The 16,824-nt window shown below is 45.9% G+C and overlaps 1 protein-coding gene across 1 annotated transcript in view; it reads right to left on the bottom strand.

The window, feature by feature from the left end:
* Positions 1–16,824, bottom strand: part of CACNA1F (calcium voltage-gated channel subunit alpha1 F) — a 1,139,147-nt gene that overhangs the window by 463,829 nt on the left and 658,494 nt on the right. The window lies entirely within an intron of this gene.

Below are 16,824 nucleotides of genomic sequence, written 5' to 3'. Positions count from 1 at the left end.
GAGGGACAGAGAGACAAGATAGAACATGGTTACCACCAGAGTGCTTATAACTGTAAGGAGTGGCTGGAATGAAGGGCAGAGAACCAGGGATAGAAGAAATAGCACAAAGGACTGACACGGTATCCACACTGAGCAGATGAAAGACACCATAACCAGAACATAAGGGCCACAGGAGGCAGCCTCCTGTAAAAAGACCTTCACTTATAAGAGAAGGGATGGTTACTTAACTGTAATCCCAGTTCTCTCTCAGGGGAATCTCCACTGAGGTCACAAGCTTTGAATGGTCCCATCCACGATTGGAGATCCCGGAGCACTTCTTTAAAATATGTGTTCTTAAGTGTACTGTTCACATTTCTTCAGTAAGGCCTGGAGAAAAACTTAAGACATGTAATTTGCGGCCTGTAGTAAAAGGCTACTATGGCCAATTTCTTCAGATTTGTGTTTCAAAAAAGTCTTCTCAACATATATACTTAAATATTCACTGAAAAAAAACAAAGGCTACAGAGAATTTATAGTTAGGAAACAGAATTTTAAAAAAAAACATAGAAATTCTCTAAAAAACACAAAGGTTACAGGGACGTTATAGTTAGGCTCACATTTTAGAAATTTTTAGAAATTCACCAGTTATAGTTCTAGTTATCTCAAGTAACTATAACTCATGCCCTAAGGTAACTGTAACTTGTGCCCTTGCCATGCACAGTTTTTTCATAAAACATTTTACTGCAAAAAGTACTAGTGAAATTCAGCAGTCATAGTTACCTGAGCTAACTAAAACCTACGCCCCCACAATGCACTGCTTATGACCTCACTTATTACATCACTTATGACATGGTAGTGACATCACTGATGTGAGATCATAAGCAGTGGATTGTAGGGGAGTCTCATTTAACTATAAATGTTGAATTTCACTGGTTTTGTACAAGTGAAATGTGAGCCTAACTATACTGTCCCTGCAACCTTTGTTTCTTTCAATGAATTGATAAGGTTTTTTAAATTCTATTTCCTGATTGTAACGTCCCTGTAACCTTTGTTTTTTTCAGTAAATTTCTAGGTTTTTTATGTTGTTTCCTAACTATAACGTATCTGTAACCTTTGTTTTTTTAAGTGAATTTCTAAAGTTTTTTAAATTTTAGTTCCTAACTGTAGCTGCTAACCTTTGACAGTGAGTGCGTGAGTGAGTGCACAAGTGTCTCAGTAGGTCTGTGACTGGGTGTGAGAGTGCCTAAGTGGGTCTGTCAGTGAGTGTGTGAGTGTCTGATTAGGTCTGTGAGAGAGTGCGCCAGTCTCTGAGTGGGTTTGTGGGTGGATGTGTGTCTCTAAGTGGATCTGTGAGTGAGTGTGTGAGTATCTGAGTAGGTCTGTGAGTAGACACATGAGTCTCTGAGTGCATTTGTGAGTGAGTGCATGGGTTTTTGAGTGTGTCTGTGAGTGAGAGCATGAGTCTCTAAGTGGATCTGTGAGTGGGTGCATGAATGTCTGAGAGGGTATGTGAGTGGCATGTGAATGTTTGAGTGGGTCTGTGAGTGAGTGTGTGAGTGTCTGATTAGGTCTATGAGTAGACACATGGGTCTCTGAGGGCATTTGTGAGTGAGTGCATGAGTTTCTGAGTGGGTCTGTGAGTGAGTGCATGAGTCTCTGAGTAGGTCTGTGAGTAGACACATGAGTCTCTGTGTGCATGAGTTTCTGAGTGGGTCTGTGAGTGAGTGTCTGAGTCTCTGAGTGGGTCTGTGAGTGAGTGCATGAGTCTCTGGATCTGTGTGTGTGTGTATCTCTCTAAGTGGATCTGTGAGTGTGTGAGTATCTGAGTAGGTCTGTGAGTAGACACATTAGTCTCTGCGTGGATTTGTGAGTGAGTGCATGAGTTTCTGAGTGGGTCTCTGAGTGAGTGCATGCATCTGTGAGTGGGTCTGTGAGTGACTGCATGAGTCTCTGAGTAGGTCTGTGAGTAGACACATGAGTCTCTGTGTGCATGAGTTTCTGAGTGGGTCTGTGAGTGAGTGTCTGAGTCTCTGAGTGGGTCTGTGAGTGAGTGCATGAGTCTCTGGATCTGTGTGTGTGTGTGTATCTCTCTAAGTGGATCTGTGAGTGAGTGTGTGAGTATCTGAGTAGGTCTGTGAGTAGACACATTAGTCTCTGCGTGGATTTGTGAGTGAGTGCATGAGTTTCTGAGTGGGTCTCTGAGTGAGTGCATGCATCTGTGAGTGGGTCTGTGAGTGAGTGCATGAGTCTCTGAGTGCATTTGTGAGTGGGTGCATGCATTTCTGAGAAGGTATGTGAGCAGTGTGTAAATATCTGAGTTGGTCAGTACAGGAAAGTGCCTCTTTTGACATGGTCACCCCCACACACACTTTTTGCCTGGTTTCTGGTGCAAATTCGACTGAAAGCACACTGGGTCCCTGCTAAACAGGTCCCTAGTGCCAGATCTCTTTCCCTAAAACTGCCCAGTCCTTTTTCTCAATTGGCAAAACTTTAGTTGCCACTGTAAGTTCCTAGTAAATGGTACCCCTGGTACCTAGGGCATGGGGTGCTAAAGGAAGGCCCCTGAGGGCTGCAGCACAGATTGGGCCACCCTCAGGGACTGTCTCACTAAGTGCATCCAGTGCTGCCTTTGCAGGCTCTGTGTCGTGGTGCAGACCCAAAATAAAAACACAACATGGCACATGGCACACAGCCTGTGCGCCATGTCCCCTTACACTGCATGCAAGATATGTAAGTCACCCCTCTGGCAGGCCTTCCAGCACTAAAGGCAGGGTGCATTATATTACATGTGAGGGCATACCTGCGTGAGCAGATATGCCCCTGCTATGTTTTTGTCAATCCTCAGACATATTAAGTGAACAGTGAAGCCATTTTAAATACATGTGCTGGACACTGGTCACTACGAGTTCCCCAGCTACATGATGCCTTTAGTGACCAATACGAAGGTTTGGTATCAAACTTCTCATATTAATAAACCCTCAATGAATCAAGTGATGGATCTATTAATACATGCACTCAGAGGGCACTTAGAAGTGCCCCCTGGAGGAAGCTGACCTGGTATGTGGTGAGCACCTATGGTGTTATCACCTTATACCAGGTCCAGGGATCCCATATTAGTATAGTATAGTCAGTGTCTAGAAGCCAGGCTCGCTAGAGGTAGTTGTGGATGACCAGCCAAGACTTATCTAGGCGTCATGCAAAGCTTATGAAATCCTACTAGAGTCACACAGCACTCACAGACATGAAAGAACCACACAGTGCTGCAAAAATAAAGGTACTTTATTATAGTAACACAACACTAGAATACGCATAGGCAGTTCCCCCAAATGGAGATAAGTACACACTAATTATATACACAATAGCAATAAGTAAATAGCATAGAAACAACAAGCATTGGCAATCCTTGGTAAAAATAGCAAGGGCTCTAGGGGACGGCCAAACATATACTAAGAAAGTGGAATGCGAGATACAGTCCCCCATCCAAGGATGTCGAGTTTTTAGAGGGGAGCTGGAGGAACTACAAACCCCAAGAGGTGAGTACTTGAGTGACCCCCAGCAACCAAAAGAGCAGAGGTAAGTACCTGGTCTTCCCAAGGACTAACAGGAGGACTTGGAAAAAGGATTGTACAAGAACAGGACCAGACAAGAAGAAACCAAAGGTGGAATCCAGCAGAAGAGGACCTGCAAAAGGAGTCCAGTCCATGATGGAGTGTCCATTGGGGGCAGGAGCCGCTACCCACCCTTCTGTGGATGCAGAACCAGGTCGATGAGCAGAGAAGAAGACCAGCTGTGGAGCCCAGGAGCTGAAGAGGTGTCCTTGGAGCAGTGCAGATGGTGTCCCACGTCGGTTGTTGGGTTGCAGATGGTCAGTAGTGCAGGAGAACCACCAACAAGCCTTGGCAAATGCAAGAGGAGCAAAAGAAGAATTGCAAGACTGAAGTGGTACAACAAGGCCCAGCGGACTCGACCTTTGGAGGGGAGTCTGAGATGACCCTCAGCAGTCCGGAGAGTCAACAGAAGCAGTTGCAGCCCCCACAGACAACCCACCGACAGCAGGCACAGTAAGTCGCAGTGAGGCCCAGTCAGCACACCTGAAGAGGAGTCCCATGTTACTGGAGCAGCAGAGAGGAGACTGTGCTTGGCAGGAGCAAACAAGCCTTGGTAGCTGCAAGAGTCGCGATGCACAGGGGTACTGTCCTGCAAGGACAGGCAAGGGCTTACCATCTCCCAAGCAGGACAGCTCGCAGAGAGGACTGAGGGGACCACTCCAGCCCACCACCTGTGATGCTGGATCTACGCAGTTCCAGAGGAGAGCAGATCCACGCAGCCGGTCGTTGTTGCAGTTGGTGCCTGCAGTGACTCCTTCACTCCAAGGGAGATTCCTTCTTGCTTCTTGGTGCAGGCTGAAGTATCACCAACCTCAGAGGATGCACAGCTGGGAAAATGTTGCAGTTGCTGGAAGGAGCTGGAGATATAGGCCCTCATTACAACTTCGGCAGTCTTCCCAGAAGACCGTTGAAGCTGCAGGCGCCAGTATACCACCAGTGCTGGTGGTATTTCTGGCTCCCTATTTGGACTTTTCCATTGGGTCAGCAGACGGTAACAGTGTTACCGTCCGCTGGCCCAGCACAAAAGTCACATCAACACTTAATAGAGCCGGCGGCAATGCTGATGTGCAGCGGATGCAGTAGCAACCGTCGCGCATTTCACTGCCCGAAATTCGGGCAGTGAAATGGGCGATGGGACAGTGCCTGGGGGCCCCTGCACTGCCCATGCCAAGTGCATGGGCAGTGCAGGGGCCCACAGGGGCACCCCAAGTCCCCCTTACCACCAGCCTTTCCATGGCGGTGTTTTACCGCCGTGGCGGTATAGTGGAGGGGCCGGCGGTATGGCTGTGGCTATTGCGCCACGGTCATAATAGCTGGTGGAACACCGCCAGCCTGTTGGCGGTGTTACCGCCAGCTTACCGCCGGCCGCCAGGGTCGTAATGAGGCCCATAATGTTGCAAAGCGAAGTTGTCGCAAACCCGTCCCTCACCACCAACGAGGAACAGGTATTTACTCCAGGTACTTCCTGGTAAAAAAGAGAAAAGAATGAATTCAGACCCATTCTCTGCTTCAAATCAGCCAACAAGTGGATTCAGCTAGAAAACTTCCGGATGCTGTCATTACACCAAATGTATCCCTAATTACACCAAGGGGATTGGCTCTGTTCGATCAACCTTCAAGCCGCATACTTTCACGTTCAAGTTGCCCTTCAGTTTGATTTCAAGTAAGCACACAGAATATTCTCAAAGTCAATGGCAGTGGTGTCTGCCCATCTGAGGAAGCACAAAATATTTGTCTACTTCTGTCTAGATGATTTTCTGATCAAGGCGTCCACGTCTCAAGAAACTCAGCTTCACTACAACTGGACTTACAGTGTTCTCCAAAGATTAGGCCTCCAAGTAAACCACAGCAAGTCAAATCCTGTCCCCGTTCACAAATTGCATAACCTGGGAGTGACCACTGACACATTACAGGAAAGAGTGCATCATTCGGAGCAGAGATGTTTATCGATCCCTCAGAAATATCACTCTGTCATGACAGCTTGCCTTCCAACAGTGAGAACAATATACTCCCTCCTAGGCTCAATGGCATCCTCCTTTTTTCTCACCCTGAATGCTCGTCTCCAGATGCGACCCTTACAGGAATGTCTAGAGGACCAGTGAGACCAGCTGACTGCCAATTGGAAGGACAGGATAATACTATCTCGTCATGCAAAGCTGTCACTGAAATGGTGGTGCTCCCCAAACAACCTGCTTCAGGGGGTGCCTTTTCATCAGGAGGCTCCTCCTCAAAAAATAGTGAAAGACGCCTCACTACTAGGCTGGGGGACTCACATTGACCATCTCCAAATTCAGGGCACATGGTCAGAGAGGGAGTCCACATACCATATCAACCTTCTGGAATTACACGCAGCCCATCTAGTGCTAAAAACGTTTCACCAGTTCAAACCCAACTCCCTGCTTGTCCAGATGGACAGTACGACCACCATGTACTACCTCAATACGCAGGGAAGGACGAGGTCCAGACCTATCACACAAAGCCCAGGCAATATGAAATTGGCTCTTAGCCAGGAATCTAGCAATCACTGCTACACACCTTCCAGGTGTGCAAAGTGCTCAGGCAGACTCTCTTAGCAGGATTTTGCAACTAAATCACAAATAGGTCTTGCACAACAACGTCATTTACGACTTATTTTACCTCTGGGTATGACCTGTTCGCCACCAAAGAAATTAAAAAATGCTGAAGCTTTGATTTGATGTACTACCAACCAGGGCCCTGGGGAATGCCCTATGGATCAACTGCTCCGGCAGATTTCTTTATGCCTTTCCACCGATGTCTCTAATACCAGAAGTTCTCATCAAGCTGTCTTACTCGAGAGCCAAGATGACCTTAATAGCTTCGGAATGGCCACGTCACTGGTGGTTACGGACCTCCTTAACCTGTCTATCCGTCCACATCTCAGGCTGGCATGCAGGACAGACCTCCTGACAAAAGTCAGAGGCCAGCTGGCCTGGTGTGTGGTGAGCCTGGAGTGTGGTGGTCCAAGTATCCCCTATTAGTAAAGTGTAGGCAGTGTCTAGGAAGCCAGGGCTCTCTAGAGGTAGCCGTGGATGAGCAGCCAAGACTTATCTAGGAGACATGCAAAGCTTATGCAATACCACTATAGTTACACAGCACTTACACACATGAAAGAACCACACAGTGTTAGATACATAAACATACTTTATTATAGTAACACAAATACTATAATACTATATAGGCAATACCCCAACTGGAGGTAAGTAAGCACACTATTAAGTACACATTAGCAATCAGTAAATAGCATAGAAAGCAACAGGCATTGGTAAAAGCAATAGCAAATAGTTAGGGACCTAGGGGAGGACCAAAACAAATACTAAAAAAGTGGAATGTGAAAGGCACCCCCACCAAAGGAAGTGGAGGGTAGAGGGGAGCTAGATGAACTATGAACCCTAGGAGGTGAGTACCAGAGTGTAGGAATGTGGCTCTGTATATACTATCTCAAAGTAAGAGATAGTGTGCACAGAGTCCAAGTGTTCCCCTTAGAGGTAAGATAGTGGCAAAATTAGATTTCTAATGCTCTAATTTGTGGCAGTGTGGTCGAGCAGTAGGCTTATCAGAGGGTAGTGTTACGTATTTGTTGTACACAAACAGACAATAAATGAGGAACACACACTCAAAGACTTAACTCCAGGCCAATGGTTTTTATATAGAAAAATATATTTTCTTAATTTAGTTTAGAACCACAAGATTCAAGATTTGAAGTAAATACATAAAATGAAAGGTACTCCACATAGGTAAGTACGGAACTTTGAATTAGAGCAGTAACATACACAGTTTTAGTTAAAATGTCAAAAAGCTATTTTAAAAGTGGACACTGCAAAAATCAACAGCTCCTGGGGGAGGTAAGTATTGGTTAGTTTTTCAGGTAAGTAAGGCACTTACAAGTTAAGTTCCTGGGCATAGGCAGCCCACCACTGGGGGTTCAAGGCAACCCCAACGTTACCACACCAGCAGCTCAGGGCCAGTCAGGTGCAGAGGTCAAAGAGGTGCCCAAAACACATAGGTGCCTATGGAGAACAGGGGTGCTCCGGTTCCAGTCTGCCAGCAGGTAAGTACCTGCGTCCTCAGGGGGCAGACCAGGGGGGTTTTGTAGAGTACTGGGGTGGACACAAGTAGACACACAAAAGACATCCTCAGCGGCACAGGGGCATCTGGGTGCAGTGTGCAAAGCAGGAATTGGGTTTTTAAATAGGAATCAATGGAGGGACCCGGGGGTCACTCTAGCGGTGCAGGCAGGACACATAGGGGCTTCTCGGGCCAGCCACCAACTGGGCTAGGCAGAGGGCCGCCTGATGGTCACTGCTGCATTGGAGTTCTGTTCCTTCTGGCCCCGGGGGCTGCGGGTGCAGTGCTTGGTCCAGGCATCGGGTTCCTTGTTTCAGGCAGTCGCTGTCAGGGGGGCCTCTGGATTCTCTCTGCATGCGTCGCTGTGGGGGTCCAGAGGGGTCGTCTCGGGTTACTCACGAGGTCGCAGTCGCCGGGGAGTCCTCCCTGTAATGTTGGTTCTCTGGAGCTCGAGCCAGGGGCATCGGTGCAGAGGGTGAAGTCTCACGCTTCTGGTGGGGAAAGTGAAGTCTTTAAAAGTTGCAAGAAAGTTGCAAAGTTGTTGCTGTTTTTAAACAGTGCCACTGTCCACGGGTGTTTCTTGGTCCTTCGGATTCAGGACAGTCCTCTGAGGCTTCAGAGGTTGCTGGTCCCTGTCGGATGCGCAGGTTCTTTGAGTCTGGAGACAGGCCGGTAGGGCTGGGGCCAAAGCAGTTGTCATCTCCGTCGTCTCTGCAGGGCTTTCAGGTAAGCAGTCCTCCTTTGTGTAGGTTTCCTATGTGAATCTGATTTCCTGGGTTCTGGGATGCCCATAAATACTGAATATAGGGGTGTGTTTAGGTCAGGAGGGCAGTAGCCAATGGCTACTGTCCTGGAGGGTGGCACATCCCTAATCCTATTGGTGGAATCCTCCAAGATCAAGATGGAGGATTCCTAAAGGCAGGGGTCACCTCAGCTCAGGACACCTTAGCGGCTGTCCTGACTGGTGGGTGACTCCTCCTTGTTTTTCTCATTATCTCCTCCAGCCTTGCCACCAAAAGTGGGGGCAGTGGCCGGAGGGGCGGGCATCTCCACTAGCTGGGATGCCACGGGGTGCTGTAACAAAAGGCATGAGCCTTTAAGGCTCACCACCAGTTGTTACAGTTCCTGCAGGGGGAGGTGAGAAGCACCTCCACCCAGTACAGGCTTTGTTCCTGGCCACAGAGTGACAAAGGCACTCTTCCCATGTGGCCAGAAACTCGTCTGGTTGTGGCAGCTGGCAGAAACTGGTCAGCCTAGCCCTAGGAGTCGGACTGATATTCAGGGGGGCATCTCTAAGATGCCCTCTGGGTGCATTTTACAATAAAATTCCACACTGGCATCAGTGTGCATTTATTGTGCTGAGAAGTTTGATACCAAACTTCCCAGATTTCAGTGTAGCCATTATGGAACCGTGGGGTTCGTATCTGACAAACTCCCAGACCATATACTCTTTATGGCTACCCTGCACTTACAATGTCTAAGGTTTTGCTTAGACACTGTAGGGGCACAGTGCTCATGCACATATGCCCTCATCTGTGGCATAGTGCACCCTGCCTTATACTGTTGTAAGGCCTGCTAGAGGGGTGACTTACCTGTGCCACAGGCAGTGTGAGGTGGGCATGGCACTCTGAGGGGAGTGCCATGTCGACTTAGTCATTTTCTCCCCACCAGCACACACAAGCTGTGAGGCAGTGTGTGTGTGCTGAGTGAGGGGTCCCCAGGGTGGCATTTAGAAGAGGATTGTGCAAGACCCAGACAAGACTGGAAGAACCCAACTGTGGATCCTGACAGAAGAAGACCTGCAAAGGAAGTGGTCCAAGTCCAGTTCGTGTTGGAGTGTCCGGTTGTGGCAGGAGCCACTAGCCAACCTTCTATGGATGTAGGACCAGGTCAACGGTGGACGAAGAACGTCAGCAGTGCAGCACAGGAGCAGAAAAGGAGTTTCAGAAGTGATGCAAGTGATGTCCCACGTCAGTGGTCGTGATGCAGTCGGTCAGTGGTGCCAGAAACCACCAATAAGCATTGGCAAATCCATGAGTTGGAGAAGAAGGTTTGCAAGGCTGTGGAGGACCAGCAAAGGCCATGGGACTCAACCCAAGGAGGGGAGTCCAGGGTGACCCTCAGCAGCTGGGAGAGTTACAAGAACAGGGGGCAGCCCCCACAGGCAACCCACTGGCAGAAGGCACAGTAGTCACAGTGAGGCCCACTCAGCACACCTGGAGCAGTGTCCCATGTCGCTGGAGCAGCAGGCAGGAGACTGTGCTTTGCAGGAAGGAGTCCTGGGGCGGGGCTATACAGAGCATGAAGATCCCTTGGACTATGACAAACAAGCCTTGGTAGCTGCAAGAGTTGCGCTGCAGTCCTGCAAGGAGAAACAAGGGCTTACCCTCTCCCAACTTGGACAGCTGGTAGAGAGGACCAATGAGACCACTCCAGACCACCCCTGTGATGCAGGATCCACGCAGCCCTGGAGTAGAGAAGATCCATGCAGAAGGTCATCACTGTAGTTGGTGCCTGCGGATGCAGGGAGTGACTCCTTTGCTCCAAGGCAGATTCCTTCTTGCTTCTTGTAAAGGCAGAAGACTTGCCACCCTCAGAGGATCCACAGAGGGGAAGATGTTGCAGTTGCCAGAGAAACAATGTTGCAGAGCAAAATTGTTGCCGAAGTTGCAGAATGTTGGTTCCTGGAGGATCTAGTTGCAGTCCCAGTGTCCAGAAGATGAAGTAGATGATGCAGAGGAGTCCTGCTGGAATCTTGCACATCGAATCTGAGGACCTACCAAGCGGGAGACCCTAAATAGCCCAGGAGAGGGATAACCAGGACCCTCTGCACACTTTGGATTCAAGATGGCAGAATCAAGTGGCCACCTGGAGGAGCTCTGGGAACCACCCCTGGGTGGTGATGGACAGGGGAGTGGTCACTCCCCTTTCCAGTGTCCAGTTTCGCACCAGAGCAGGGACCGGGTGTCCCTGGACTGGAGCAAACTGGTTTATGCAAGAAGGGCACCAAACATGCCACTGAAAGCATACTAGTGGCTTAGGGAGGCTACTCCTCCCAAGCCATGTAACACCTATTCCCAAGGGAGAGGGTGTTATCTCCCTCTCCCACAGGAAATCCCTTGTTCTGCCTTCTTCTGCCTGATCTGGGCAAGCAGCAGTAGGGCAGAAACCTGTCTTTGGGGTGGCAGCAGCACAGGCTGCCCGGAAAACCCCAGGAAGACTAGTTGGAGGAATGCTGGGGGTCCTCTAAGAAGCCTCCAGAGTGCATGGAATCATACAGCTAATACTGGAAAAAGTATTGCAGTATGATTCTGACATGTTTGATTTCAAACCTACCCAGGTTCGGAGTTACCATTATGCAGCTGGAAACAGGTAGTGACCTGTGCCCAGTACACATGTAAAATGGCTTCCCCGCACTTACGAAGTCCAGTGTAATGGAGCTGGAGTTCGTAGGGGCACCTCTGATCACACAGGGGTGACCTCACACACAGATACCTGCAACCTGCCCTATCAGTAGGAGGGCCTGCAATAGGGGTGACTTACAGTGACCTGGTGAGAGACATGTAGTAAAAGGGTGCATGCACCTTTTCACATAGGCTGCAATGGAAGGCCTGCAGACACATTTTGCATGGGCTCCCATAGGTAGCAAAATACATGCTGTACGCCATGGGGGATCCCTGGTGCCCCAGTGCCCAGGGGCCTAAGTACCATATACTAGGGACTTATATGGGGCCACCAGTATGCCAATTGTGGGGTGTGCAAAGTCCTAAGCAACCAAATTTAGAGTGAGAATTTGGAGTCACTGGGGTCCTGGTTAGCAGGATCCCAGTGAAAACAGTCAAAACATACTGACAGCAGGCAAAAAGTGGGGGTAACCATGCCAAAAAGAGGGCACTTTCTCACACTACACCCCAATCTCTCCTCCTTGAGTTTGGCGGCATGGCTGCTGAGACAGTACAGTATGGAACCTTGAATCTGCCAAAGGAATGCATGGACATCCTCAAAGAGGCGAAGCGGCCTTCCACCCGTACTGTATATGCCTTCAAATGGAAAAGATTCTGTATTTGGTGTTCCTCCAAGACTTTGGACCCCACAGCTTGCCAGGAGTACGTCATACTGCCATACTTACTCCATCTTGCAAAATCTGGCTTGCAATTCTCGTCTATAAAGGTTCATCTGACAGCCTTTACTACCTACAGAGAATGTCGTTCCCAAACCTCTTTCTTCAAAATCCCAGTCATCAAGGATTTCCTAGAAGGTTTGAAAAAGATTTTCGCTCCCATTAGGCATCTGCCCTCTCCCTGGGAGCTTATTATTGTATTCTCTCATCTAATGCATGATCTTTGTGAGCCTATTCACAAAACATCCTACAACACTTTTCCTGGAAACAGCTTTCCTTGTAGCAATAACATCGGCTTGCATGGTTAGCGAAATCCATGCACTCTGTTCTCACAAACCATATACAATCTTCCACTCTGACACAGTGGTATGAGAACTCATCCGAGATACCTCCTGAAGATTATTTCTGATTTTCGGGTTTTCAGACCATATCTCTTCTAACATTTTTCCAGAATCCCTCTACTTCAGCGGAACAATCTCTCCATTCCTTGGATGTAAGAAGAGTTTAAAAATTCTATCTAGATAAGACACGAGGCATTCATAGGTCGAATTAACTGTTTATCCCCTATGGTCCAGTCGGTGCGGGTTTGGCCTCTTTTAAAGAGTCCATTTCCCAATGGATTGTTTCTTGTAGTCTCTTATGTTATCAAAAGGTTAATAAAACACTATCAGCTAAGCCTAAAGCACACTCCTCTAGGGGTAAAGCGTCGACAGCTGCTCTATTAAGAGATATTCCTATCCCAAAGAATTGTAAAGCAGCCACCTAGAGAACTGTCCATACATTTACCAAGCACTACTGCTTAGATTCAGATGCCAAAGCACACGCTCAAGTAGGACAGGTCTCCCTTAGGAATCCGTTCACTTAAAATTGCAATGTTTTTTGTCCTCTCCACAGCCTCAGGCAGGGATGGGCTTGCTACTCTGTTCAGTGCTTATGATTATAAATATAAATCTCCTACAAGAGAAGGAATAGTTTCTTACCTGTAACTCCAGTTCTCTTGTAGGGGAATAAGCAACCCTCCTTACTCCCCGGTTGATTGGACAAACTTCACCAGTTCTCTAAAGTGTCATCACACACACACATCGCCTTAAAAAAGAACTGAAGCAACTGTCACCTGCTCAGCATGATGGGATACTGATGGGCTCTGGCTTCTTAAATGTACAGACTCTATTTTTACTCATATAATGGCCGCCTATGGGCTACACTGTCCTGGGTTGCTTCATCTCTCTGTTACTCCAAAAAAGGATGTGTGAAAGACATTTATGCTGTTTATGCTAAAACACCATCAAATTATAGATATATATAATCTCTCTGCCCCTTTTTTTAATTCAAGATGAAGATTTGGGACATTGTAGCCTATCCCTACAGGCTGCATGATAATTTTCTCTCGTAAGTGACTCTGCAGGACTTCCCAAAGAAAGGTGAACATCCAAGAGGATACATTAAGAAGAAGTGTTCTGGGGTCCCTGCACGTGGGTGGGACTATTCAGTGCTTATGACTATAAATGGAAATCCCCTCTATATTATATATATATATATCGATATACATATATATATATATATATATATAGCTAAATATATATATATATATATATATATATATGTATATATATATATATATACGAAAGTTACCGGGACCTTATAGTTAGGCTCACATTTTAAACATACAAAACCATAGAAATTCACCTGTTAGTAGTTATTTCAAGTAACTATAACGTGTACCCTAAGATAACTATAACTTGTGCCCCTGTCATGCACAATTTTTTAAAGAATAATTTTACAGCAAACGTTCAAGTGATATTATCAATGATGTTATAAAATATGTCATCAATGCTGTAATATCTGGGGTATTAGCAGTGCATGGCGAAGGTGCAAGTTATAGTTACTTTAGGGCAGGAAGTTAATGAGGAAGAGTTATCGGCCAGGAGGAAAAAATATATATTGTTACACTATGTGAACTAAATAAACAAATGGAGAAACAATCCAGGGCCATAGATGATACTGATGTATTAGTGTGTGCTAGAGGTTCTGGACCATTACTTCACTCCATTGGTTTGTATATCAGTGGACAGATTCAATGTTTTCCAAAACAATCAGGATAGTCATGAATCCACTTTGTTGCAGAGCTTAAAAAATTAGCAATTCCCTAGAGATTTGGACGTTTTAATGATGAGCTGGTTAGAGACCACATTGTTATGCGTACGAGTGACCTACATGTTCAAGAACGCTGTGGGCTAATGGAGACTCCACTCTTCAGAAATCTATCAATATTGTAAAGAAAGCTGAGTTAGCCAAACGTTGTTCTAAAGTAGCGTTAAATGAAAGTGATGTGAAGGATACAATAGGAATGGTTAAAGGAACATTGTTGAAAGGGAAAGACCCTCTGAAATCAAAGGGGAAAAGTGTAGTTAGTTCGAACACTGGAATGAGTAACCGCAAGAATATGAGCAATTTAAAATCCCAAAAAGATAAAAACAAAGACAGAGCTTGCTATAGAGGTGGAAGTAAAGAGCATTTAGCTTTCAATAAAAAGTGTCCTACAAAGAAACAGCAGTTCTCACGTTTTGGAACAGTAGGTCGGTCTGCAAAAGTCTGTTACCAGAAATATAATTCATTTGCAGTTAAATGTGTTGATGATACAGAGTTTTCTAAAGAGGAAGAGGTACAGTGTATATTATGCACTGATTATGATGTGTCAGATTTAGATAATGGTAACAGGAAAAAACTTACATGTGAATGAGTAATTGGTAAGTTCAGCATCAATATTGTGGGTGATTCTGGTTCTCCCTACACCATTGTAAATGAAAATGTGAGGGAGGTTAAATTTAAGAATCCTTTGGGTAATATCCTGGAACCATCAGATGTGCATCCAGTTAGTTTCACGGGAGATCCAATACCTATGGTAGGGTTTTATAAACTCAAATTTGAATTCAAGGGGAGAGAAGCAAAAGGCAAGTTATATGTGGTGGACAAAGGTCCTTCTGTTCTTGGGTGGAAGGACCAAAGTGATCTAGGAATAATGTTTGATCCTAACAACCAAGAACAAGTTTCACTTACAAAAAGTTCCTATGTTCACTCATCATGCCTACACTTTCCAGATGTTTTTTTTTTAAAGCAAGTTGGATGTCTTTAAGGGTTTCCAACTCAAGATAAATTCAAAAGATAGCAAACCTATAATACAAGAAGTGAGGAAAATCCCCTTTTAACTTTAGAGACGAAGTGAGACTGGAACTGGATAGACTTGTTCAAACAGGAATAACAGAAAGCATGGAAATGAATGGTTGGCTCCTTTGGTCATGGCGAGGAAGGTAAATGGTAAAGTAAGATTGTGCATAGACTTGAGGGACTTAAATCTTTATATTCAAGTGGATAAATTCCCATTACTAAGGATCAGCGAAATGTTGGCCATGACCAAGGGGATGACCTGGTTCACTTCCCTGGATTTAACTACAGCCTACCATCACATTCTGTTACACCCAAACAGTAAACAATTAACTGCCTTCCTTACGCCCTATAGATGTTTTCAATTGAAGTGGATGCCATTCGGCCTAGCATCGGGTATGGCTCTATTCCAAAGGCTTATGTATAAACTGTTTAAAAATGTTTCAGGAGTAATGTTCTTTCAAGATGGTATATCGATAATGGGCAAAGATAGACAAGGGCACAATGAGAAACTAGTGGCAGTATTACGAATTATGAGTGTAAATGGGCTGACAGCTAAATGTAAAATTGCTGCAAATAAAGTCACTTATTTAGGACATGAGGTGAGTGGTAAAGGAAACTTTTCAAAAGCAGAATTCTTAGAGGCTATTCGTAATGCACCAGCACCAATTTCGAGAGATGGGGTTAGGTCATTCCTGGGCCTGACAGAATTTTCTTCAAAAATCGTCAGAGATTTTGCCACGAAAAACTTTCATTTTAAGACAATTACTAAAAAGAATCATTCTTTTATGTGGGATGATGACCATCAAGTGTTGTGAAGCCATAAAAAATGATTTTTGTTCTGCAGTCTCCTTTCAATGTTTCAGTCCATTAAATAAAACTGTGATAACCACGGATGGAAGTGGAAAGGGGCTGGTGGAAGTCCTCTCTCAAATTGATGCCAAGGGTCAAGAATCTACTATATCATTACCTCCCATCCTTCAACTCTGGCAGAAGAGACGTTTTCCACAATTGAAAAAGAAATGTTGATCTGAGTTTGGGGCATTATAAATTCCAGTAATATATTTGGAGATCACAGTTCTTAAACTGTACAGATCATAAATCTTTAACCAAGGTACTCACCACAGTGGGAATCACATCAAATAAAATTTTATTCTCCGTGCACCTAGTTAATGAAAACCATTGCACTTATGCACAATAAAATGCATGAAATCAAACCACTGCTCTTAAAATAAATAGATCCATAAAATTAAAACCATTGCACTTGTGTCATGTTCAATAAATAAGTGTCATTGATAGTGGGAGGTTATTTTTTTTGCTCCCTGGCAGAAGGCTTCTTAAAGAGCCTTGTTGTCAGCAGTGAATGCATTGGCAAGGGCGCACTTCACACCCTCCAGATATCTCACTGTATGGGCAATCACTTTTTGGTTGCCAGAATTAAGACAGGTTACTGTCGCGTGTCTGCATGTATGGACCCCCACATGACCTCACAGCGGTCTCTGAAGCCTGAGGTGCTCCTCCAGGGTCCTGGGGCAAAGGCAGAGCATGTGGGGCGCCGTTTCGGGTGTTAACCCACAGAGCCGGCAAAGTCCATCTTTTAGTAGCCATCGCCATGGACTCTCATGTATTCCTACTGGGAGAACTCCCAAGCAATAAAGCAAGTACTTCCTCTTGATGCTGTAGCTTAAAGTTTCACCCAGATATGGCTGGGGAGCTAGGATCTTATAACTGTTTAAAACTAGCCAGGCATGGTGTCTTTTCTTGAGGGCTGTCTTGTCTTCAGTGAGGGACAGAAACTTTGTGTTTTTTGGTTAAAGTTGTGAAAAGATTATGGTTAAGCTCCGATGTCCACAGGCTCTCGATGTCAAA

This window comes from Pleurodeles waltl, chromosome 10 (genome assembly GCF_031143425.1).
Source record: "Pleurodeles waltl isolate 20211129_DDA chromosome 10, aPleWal1.hap1.20221129, whole genome shotgun sequence".
Classification (NCBI taxonomy): domain Eukaryota; kingdom Metazoa; phylum Chordata; class Amphibia; order Caudata; family Salamandridae; genus Pleurodeles; species Pleurodeles waltl.
Note: the sequence above shows the minus strand (reverse complement) of the source record. Positions and strands in the feature narration are given on the sequence as shown.